At 38.1% G+C, this 10,560-nt stretch overlaps 1 long non-coding RNA gene across 1 annotated transcript; it reads right to left on the bottom strand.

The window, feature by feature from the left end:
- Positions 1 to 9,282: 9,282 nt before the first annotated feature.
- Positions 9,283 to 10,050, bottom strand: LOC147479727 (uncharacterized). Its single transcript, XR_015204240.1, has 3 exons — positions 9,924 to 10,050; positions 9,735 to 9,810; positions 9,283 to 9,333 (listed from the first exon to the last, which is right to left on the bottom strand). It is a non-coding gene; the product is annotated as an uncharacterized LOC147479727 (long non-coding RNA).
- Positions 10,051 to 10,560: the final 510 nt, after the last annotated feature.

Genomic DNA, 10,560 nt, shown 5'->3' on the forward strand with positions numbered 1-10,560 from the left:
CAAGTAAATTAGATAATTATTCTGTTTGAAAGCTGGGGTTTGTGATCCCTTGGAACAGACTTTCTGTTAGTGCTGATTGCACGTGCTACATATCTGTCATCTCATGGAGTAATTAGTCCTACTAAACCTACAGCAGCAAGTGTGGTGCATGACTGTTTATACTGGGATGGTTGCATGCTCCGTTTCCAGCACACAGACAATATGCCCTAATTTTTTACAAGGATTTGAACTGGAGTGTTGTATTTGTAATTGTATGATAGTTGGCTCGCCATGTGATGGGCGGTTGTATGTTTGGTCTGAGATGCTTTTGATCGGGCACGATGTATATATTTTCTTCTTATGAATAAAAGTGTTTCAAATAAGGATTGTTAAATTTATCTCTCTGACACTGTTTCCGTTTGTTATTTTTACTGGAAGTGGTTGTTGGCATTCCGAAGTGTTGTTATTCTGTGTGAATCGGTTGAGGGAGTATTTTCATTAGTTTCCATTGGCTTGCAAGCGAAGTAGATCCCATTCAAAGAATAACTGTATCTGAAAGCTCAATAGTCAGAGTGCATGTAATCCTAGGAAACTATAATCATATTAGCAGAACAGAGATCGGTGGGAAGCACTTTTGAGTATTTTTTTTTGCAAACTTTGCTAACCGTGTGTCCGGGCCAGCTTACATGCACCTCGACTAATCTCAGGGCCTACTCTTATGGTATTAAGTTGAACGAGAATGTACTTTCTGGGTGGTAATAGTTGAACGAGAATGCTTTCTAGGTTGTATTGCTTCCCTTTCTCTAATGGCTTCATACTTCCCTGGTTGCAACTTGCAAGTCAAATTGTATCTACTTTTTTCGCTCAATCCCATGGCAAAGGTACCTGCGTGGAAGTCTACAACATGGAAGATGGGAGCATCGAATCAGAATAAATATATGATTCCTAGGACACCATCTATTCTGGTGCTATCTGGGTTGAGCCACTACTTCAAGGATAGCACGACTAAATGGGTTTTTTTCATGTGAACACTTTTTGGACAGTTTACTCTTGTTTTAGTAGTAAGATTTTCATGGTCTTCATTTTGGACAGGTGATCTCTTCGACTCTTCTTGGCTTTCTAATGTGCAATGCATGCAACCCATACGAATGGACAACATGAAAATGGGATTGGTACAAAGAACGTCGTAATTGTGAAAGTCGTATTATCGGTGAACCCTGCATTTAGTAGTGACTATGCAGAATGCAAATTTATTGTGGTAATACGAGTGCGAATTTGTTGCACACGGTCAATCAGGGTGTTTGTTAACACTCATGTTTATTGCTCCACGTGTCCAAATCAAAAGCAGAGAGAGTGAAAAATTGCATTTGGGCCGCTCATAAAAAAAACCATTTTTAAAAAACACGCGAGGCGAATCCAACCCCTACAAAAAAGTATTGTCCAAAACTATCCTTTACACCCTTGCACGGACTCTAGATGCCCCCCCCTAAAAACCTGCATTGCAAATGAAAATTAGGCAATAGAAAATTCAAGAGATAATTACCCTTTTGACCTTCTCTCTCTTCTTCATTTTTTAAAAACCTTCTCTTCAAGAAAATTACCCTTTTTACCTTCTCTCTCTTCTTCATTTTTTTTCCTTCTCTCAGAAAACTTTTTCTTTCTGCTCTGCCGTCACCACCATGCAACAAGCCACACTGGAACACAATAATTAATCTTTCTACAAAATTTAATTATTTTATTTTTTTTATTTTAAGTAACAATCCAAGTTCTCATCAGGAGGTTTTGAACTACTTTCATGTTATTTCGATCTTGAACACCATTTTCCAAATAAAAATTCATTAAAGATTGATGAGATTCCGGTGAACTAGATCGGAATATGTTTTCCACCTAAAATTCAATGGATGAACAAACTGCAACACTAATGGAAGAGGATGTGTTCCAAAGACCAAGTATTTCTTGATGGATCTCATACTGATGGCTTTGGAAATTCTTTGTTGATGTTGTTGTGGATAGTGATGCTGAGTTATTGAGTTGGTGGTTTCGGACAGAAATGTTTACAGAATTACAGATAATAAGAAAGAGAAGAACGAGAGAGAGGAAAGAGCGACTTAATTCTTCAATTTTATTTTGTTAACTTTCTCTGCTTTTGACTTGACACGTGGAGCAATAAGTTGGAGTGTTAACAAACACCCTAATTGGGACCTTGTGCAACAAATTTTCACTTCTGTGAATACACTGCAATAGAGTCACGAATTTGTTTTAAAAATTCATCGCCCACGTATCACTCTTTTTTTTTTAGCATTTAGACTTTAGTAATAAAAATAAAACTACTAAAGTTTAACCCATTATGACCAAACTACCCTCATCTTCCACTTTGTAAATTCCAGATCCAACTCTTCTCTCCCGCGTCAATAATTGCAGTACACGTTTGTATGGAGAAATATAATATTTGGGTAGTGCCCCAAGGCAGTAAATCCCTATTATGTTCTTAACCCAACTAGAAACTTTAATCAAAGATGTTTGGAAATGTCTTTAAATCTCAAGCAGATTTTGGTAGTGTTTAAATTACCATGGTTTCAGAATTCAAAATTGGTCTTCCATTCTTCACAATGTAGAAAACCCAGCTCTTATTTTCATCTTCAACTAGAATTTGCATTGTGAAAGATGAGGGCAGTTTAGTCTGAACGGATTTTTTTTTTTTTTTTTTTTTAGACCTTTTAACATTTCCAACTTACCTTTCCACGTGTACCAATCAGCAGGAGTGTGCAACAAGCACCCGTGTGCAACAAATTCGGACTCCACTAATACCAAGCTGGCTTCTTTGAGACTGGAAAAAGTACTTGGGGTGTGTTTGTTAAATTTTAACTCATGGAAAGGAAAGGAAATAAAATGGGTGGTCCACTATGGAATGGAATGGAAATGAAATAATTTTAAATGGTATGTGTTTGGTAAACTGAGGAAAGAAAAGTAAAAACTGGGGAAAAGAATAATCATGTTTGTTTGCAAAAGCTATGGAAAGGAATAATTGTATTGTTGAGTGGAGTGTATTAGTAGTAAGTCCCTATCTATCTATTTCCTTTCCTTTCCTTTCCACAAAATTTTCAGGGGTTAGCTAAGGACACAAAACCTTTTCCATTTGTTTCCATATGGAAAAGCCCATTTCCTTTCCATGGGTAAACAAACGCCTTAAAAACTATGGAAAAGGTGGACCACTCTTATTTTCCTTTCCTTTCCATAGTGTTTCCATCATAACAAACACACCCTTGATCTACGGTTGATTATGAATTCAAATGGATTGTTGATATCATTTATTCTAAAGATTCTTTGTGACTTTTCAGTTTGGGCTTGTGACGTGGCTCTCTCTTGTCTATGTCAAATTGCCAATTTTCTATAAGTTCAAATTAATATAGAACAACAAATTCTATAAATATGAGACTAGGTTTAGAGAGAGAATATAGGTGCCACACATCTAAAAATTGGGTTGGAATAATCTCAACACCCCAGGCAGGACACGCTGAAAATCTTACTATATAGAAAAAACATGGGGGTTGATGAACAGTTTTTTCACGTACGTCACAGGAATATTTTCGTATTTTTGTTCTCTATTTTGGGGGCATTTTGGTCTTTTCACGATAAAAAAAAGGTTATCTCGACCTTTCTCGATTATTCCTCTCTCCGTGTGTGCAAGTGCAAGTTCTCCTTCTTCATCTCCTGCTACAAGATTCCAGTGAACAAGAGTGTTCCATCATGTTTGAACTTTTGGCACCAAGAACCAATTCAAGGTTGTTGCATTGCTACTGGGTTAAATTTTGGCGGGGAAACAAAAAGTTTGTTTTCTTATCGAATTTGGGTTTTCTAAAAGCATACTTTTTAGAAAACCATTTGAGGGTTTTGTACTGGAAATGTGGAGTTTTGGATTGTTGTCTCAACGTGTTTGACGAAATGCATGGAAGATATTTTGTATCTTTGACTAAAATGATTTTGGGTTTTATACATGAAACTGAAAACTATTATTATTCTGATGATAATATATTGATGTTTTGTGGGGCTTTGATAGTTCAAAAAGGTATGTTCTAGCTCTCTCACTCTAATCATACTTCACCAATTCTAGCGTCAATTTATTTTATGAAATGTCTGAAAGAAACTTTGTATATCCATGGTTATAATATGATATATAAGGATCGATATTTCATATTCGCTACTACAAGCAACAATATTACACCAACGGAATTAATTAACTCTTGGTCATTTGGGAGTTGGATTTGTATATTATTTTTTTGTTGGCACCTTAGTTATACATGTATATATGCTACATAATCATATATGCAGGACATCATTTGCAACATCAGGAACAATACGTGTACTGAAGAGCATGAATATTATATGCCTGATGAGGTGATGGGATAGGCGATAGTGAACTCACAAAACCTCACCGTAGAGAGAAAGCTAGAGGAATTAGGGTATTGAGAAATAACGTGAAATGATGGAGAAAGAAAATATAGTTAGCGTTGTTGCTAATGCTGATGAGACTATCTTCGAACCTATTGCAGGTGCCCATATGACCAGAGCCTATAGCCTGCATGTGTCTTGGTATGTAATCTATGTGTCTTTGAATTTCTACATAGGTGTATTAAATCCTTTTACAAAGGTGTAATAATATTATATGAAAGTTTTGCAATATTTTCTTGACACCGAATTTGATATGACATTCTATCACCTTTTGATACTATCATGAGCAGTGCCGGGATGGGTTTGAACTTGAATATGGAAAGGTGTTCGAAATGTCTTTTTCAATCCTCTGAGCAACCTCAAGCATTTTTAAATTACTTTTATATGTCCTTGACCGCTTTTAGTTTGGGAGGTTGCTTATGTATTACTCTTCAACTCAATGTGCTTTTTTTCTCCCCTTTCTTTCTTTCTTTCTTTCTTTCGGTAGCAATTTTACTGTTGGGCACAAGATGCTGCATTAAGTGCTACAAACAGAATTGTCTAATGTGATTCCGATATAGCAGAAGTTACAGTTTGTTCTTTTGCACTTAAGCTCATGTTTCAAATTCTGAATTGGGATTTCCAGTTCACAGAGTGTCAAGGATCGAACAGACGTGTTTTCATCTTCAACTAGAGGATGGTGTTGTTGTTCCCCTTCGAAATCCCAATGAGCAAATGAGGTCCCAAGGTAATGTACTCTTTTGTTCTGCATATATAACATGGTAGTATGGAACATATGACTCATTATTATACACATCCTATATTGAAAATGTCTTGCAGGGTAGTTTCCAATACGATGAGTACAAAGTATACACTGAAGATTAAATTCGAATGAGATACGTCATTTAAGTGGAATTCAATTTCAAGAGGCGATGGACAACAATTTCGGCCCACAACTTTGTGGCAACCACTTTTGATATGCAGTATAATCTTTGTATGTGAGGTACTTCTATTGAGTTGCATGTTGTCCCCTACCTCAGTCAATTTCCTGACTTTCCCTCTTGCGTTTTTGAGAGTAAGTAGTATTGAACACTATTGTTAGGATTTTTATTGATGTGGATGTATTGTTAAGACGTGCATTGCACGTGCATGATGCTAGTAAACACAAATGGTCGGTGGACACTTTTTATGTTTGTGCAATTCCGCTTGACAAGAATTCAAAGTGACACCTCGTCAAAATTTGAACTTCAATATCATGTTAAATTGCCAATTTTTCTAAAAGTTTGAACTTATGAAACTTGACCAAGTCAATGAAATTGTCTAGTAAATATTAATTAGAGTACCCTATTAATGTTATTGATAGTGAGAAATGTTATTGATAGTGAAGCTGCGGAGAAGTTGATGGAGCAAGTTACAAGCTTAGAGATCAAGGAAGCTTTGTATTCAATGCAAGACAACAAATCACCTGGGCCAGATGGCTTTAATGGTTTCTTTTTCAAGAAAACTTCTATGCATGATTCCAAAAAAGAACAAACCAACAAGAGTTGATGAGTTCAGACCAATTGCCTGCTGCAATGTGGTCTACAAATGTATTTCAAAAGTTATAAGCAACAGGATGAAACCTTTCATGCCAATGCTTACTGAACTGAACCAGTAAGCCTTTGTGACTGAAAGAGTTATTCAGGACAATTTGCTGCTTGCACATGAACTGATAAGAGGGTACAAGAGAGTACATGGAGCCTCGAGATGCACTATTAAGATAGACATTCAAAAAGCCTACGACTCAGTTAGTTGGGAAGCAATGGAAACTATCTTGTTGCGATTCAGATTCCCTAGAGTACTTGTGGAATGGATGAAGATGTGTTATACAACACCAAGCTTCTCCGTTATGGTCAATGGAATACCACAAGGGTACTTTAAAGGTGGTAAAGGTTTAAGACAGGGAGATCCACTTTCTCCATGCCTTTTTGTACTTATTATAGAGGTCTTAGGTGGTCTTTTGAAGCAAGCAGTGGATAGAAAACTCATTGATTACCACTCGAGGTTCAAGAGAGTACAACTTATGCACCTCTGTTTTGCAGATGATGTGATGCTTTTCTGCAAAGGAGAAACTAGCTCGATGTATGGAGTAAAGGAAGCCCTCTCGTCTTTCTCCTCTCTGACAGGTCTCAAGATGAATACAAGCAAGACTTCCCTACTTACTGGTAGCATCAGTCTCTCATCAAGCAATACACTAGTAGGAATTTTGGGAGTTAAGCTAGTTGCACCCCCCATCAAATACTTAAGACTGCCTCTTATAGCCTCTAGACTAGGGGTTCAAGATTGCCTACCTTTGGTGGAAATGATAACATCAAGAATATCAAACTAGAAGAATGTTTTTTTGACATTTGCAGGGAGGTTGCAACTGATACATTTAATCCTATCATCTTTTCACAATTATTGGGCTAAAACTTTCATTCTGCCAATGGGAGTGATGTATAAGGTGTCAAAGCTCACAAACAGATTTCTATGGGCATGTCCTTCAATGGAAAGCAAAGTGCACAAAGCAAGCCACAACATAATAAGGTATAACAAGTGTGAGAGAGGACTGAGCATTGTGGATCCAAAGGTTTGGAATGTGGCAGCATATTGCGGGCTTATTTACAAAATTGCATGCAAGGAAGAGACTTTATGGGTCCAATGGATGTGGGAGTATCAGTTGAGAGGGAAAGAGTTTTGGACTATGAAAATTCCTTCAGATTGTTCGTGGGTGTGGAGGTCTATCCTTAAACATAGAAAAGAAGATGTTAAATACATTAAGTGTATGATAGCAAATGGGGAGCAGACGAGCCTCTGGCACCACCCTTGGTGCTCAAAGCAGTTATTATATGCGAATGCAGAAGCCAAAAGTTTGCTGCAGCTACCTGATGATGCAAGAGTTTCAGAGCTGATCACTGATAAGCAATGGAACAATAAAGTACTCAGCTTGCCAGATGGCGAATTAAAGACTATAATTTTGTCACGCCCCGAGACCCATCACACATCCCGAAGACGTGGAATGAATCTCGAGGCAGACACCTATCCCGATTCTATCGAAATTTCGGCAGAGTTTCCTTTGTTTGATCGACATTCATAAACCCTAAAACCTCCATAAACCTCGTCATAACTTTGTAAAACCTCGAAATCCTAACTACAACCTTCCAACCACATCAAATCCCATCCACCAACTATGTAAGTATAACTGCTACTTAAATACATCAAATATTACATCAAAATGGCCTAGCTCACCATATATACAACCAAATGAACTAGCCTCTTACTATACAACCAAAAGAAAAGAGCTATGCTCATTATATACAGCAAAAGAATAACCTAGCTTATCTCTATACAGCCCAAAATATAAACTTGACTCTGTCTCTCGTCAAGCGTAAGAGAATCCTCCCAAATCCCCATAACCCTCATCGCTAGGGTTAGGAAAAGCCTCCTCCTCGCGAATCGCGTCATCGAAATGTTAAGTAGGATGAGCAAACAACTATGCCCAGTAGAAACGCACATAGCCAATAAATAGTCTACTTATAGAAAACATTTGAAACATGCAGGGTTTCTATAATAGTATTCAAATATTGTGACTATGTATATATACATCACTAACTAGCAGAAATCATCTCGACATGCTTCATTGATATTTAAAATAGAGTTTTCACAATCATCATACAACTATTGTGACCGTTGCATCTATTAGAATGGTGAGGGTACGACCGGGTAATTTCCGCGACTACAGCAATCTCGGTTCAAGACTTCCCGGTGTGAACCATGCACCGTTGTTTTCGTGATTTTACCGCGGCAGGGAGATGAAATGTCGTTGTTGTGTTCGCATACACACAAAATCCCCAAAGCTTTTAGGGCTCAAAGTGGGCCTCGTGACCCACGACCCCATACGGCCGTCACCTAACTTACGGTGGTCAACCGCTCGACGACCGCAGATCTTCAGGATCCTCGACACATCCAGAGTGGACTAAACTCTCACTCCTGGCGTCCCCATCGAGGTAACATGTAACCCCACTCAAGCTAATCACCATACAAATAAGTGACACGCACAAGCATGGTTATCTAGAAAAGTAGAAAAGGAATTCCCGGACTACATCCAAAGGATGCATCCCTTTAAAGGTGGCCCACCACCTCGAAGGTGTACACCACAATTGAATCCTAGAGCTTAATCGGCTGCCTCTCGAAATGCGACAATCAGCCTTCTTTATAGGAATTCACGGTTCCTTTTCTACATTCCCCGTGATAAACATAGTAATATCTATATATATATACTCATATTACCGATTGTTTTCAAATACTCTAGTTACATATCTAGTTTTTCTTTTAAAACTGTTGAATATATAGGTGTGAGTTCATGGATTTCCGAAATCGAGTAGAACAACCTATGACTCCTCCAACGGGCGATCATAGTAAATAACAACCGATGATTCCCAAACGGCGAATCATCGTAAAAATACTTAACGACCATCCCTTTAAACAATCCGAAACCTCGCACCTAGTTACACACAACCGGGTAATCCTTACCCGCGATTACAAAATCCATCTCTGCAATGCTCCTTCGGGACACAAGAGACGCGAACCTTTCCCAAAACCAGTTTTTTCTTTTTAACCAAGAAAACAAATCTCCGTTACCCGATTTTACCAAAACCCTTTTCACACGAAAAGCTATCTATATATATAATTTATAGCGAAGAAATAAAAAGATTAAAAACATGAATATCATATATACATGCATGGTTGATATACAAACTATCTATTTCCAATTTAACAATTCAAATCATGCATGAAAATAAGCATGCTATATATTGGTATGTAGGTTCCTACCTTAGCAAGCTCCGTTCTCCTCAAGCCCACTTAACTGAATCAATCCTGCTTAACCCAATCCACTCGAATTCATTCCTATAATAGCATATACAAATACGTCGATTATTAGAATTGATCGAACAACGAGGAATTCTTATCTAGTGTAAGTCGAGAAGAATTCTCGACGTTAAGAATTTGGTTTCGGATAACTTTCCATCTAACTACCGTTAACAGAGCTACAGGCCATTTCTGGCACTATAACTCTGACGGTCTCTACGGCTGTTTCGCCATGGCGAATACCTCATATCGGCGCCAATCCTATTCTATCCCAATTCGGTCAAATTTCAACTACAACCCATTCTCCACCTCTCAATTCACATTTAATCCAATAATACTAAGTGGGTGTTCTTTCTCACTCACTCGATACTCGACGTGATTTTAAACAAGTGCGAACTAGCATCAATACTCTAAAATAGATTGAATATTTAAATTCTTACCGAGTCAGCAACCAAAATCGCTCCTAGCTTGCTGCTCCACCGATATCGCTCAACTCACTCCTCTCCAAACCAGCTACTGCCGACATTCAACAACCAATTCCAATTATTATTATCTTTTTTTCTTTCCAATACCACTAATGAACTCGAAATCGAGTTTACACTATCGATTTGTAGGCGAAATTCACTAACCTTTCGCGAGAACCCGACGCACTCCAAGAATTTTCGGCTCCACCACTGTTTCCCTCCACTTTAGCTCCTCCAACTGCCACTGCCGACCTTCAACACCCCTAATACAATCCATTTCAGCATCACGCCCTCAAGAAATCGAAATTGAAGCTAACTATTAATTGAAACGAATTCAAACTTACCTTTCACGGAACTACGCTGAAATTCAACTCAATTTTGAAGTCAGACACTTGGTTTTATAGTTTCTAAGGATTGGGTGTTCTAATTCTTGGTTTGAATTGATTGGAGGAACTAACCCAACTGCCGCCAGATTTGGCCGGTATGCTTTCGAATTTCCAAGAGATTTTGAATTCTCTCACTTCCGGTTTAGTGTTCCTAGTGATTGGGGTTTAAATTTTTGGGTGGAATCGGTTGAATTTAGGCGATTTGAGATTTCTCTCTCCTAGGGTTTGAGAGATGCGAATTGGGGAGATGGGTCGCGATTTGGATTTCAGCGATTTCTGTTTTTCTTTTTTGGGCGCGATATATTTAGGCCCAAGCCCAATATATCCTACTTTAGATTTAACGTCCCTACTTAGACTCCTAACCACTAACGAATTTGACGTCGCACAGTAATTATTTTTCCGGCTCATCCCGCTAA

This window comes from Coptis chinensis, chromosome 8 (assembly GCF_015680905.1).
Source record: "Coptis chinensis isolate HL-2020 chromosome 8, ASM1568090v1, whole genome shotgun sequence".
In the NCBI taxonomy this organism is placed as follows: domain Eukaryota; kingdom Viridiplantae; phylum Streptophyta; class Magnoliopsida; order Ranunculales; family Ranunculaceae; genus Coptis; species Coptis chinensis.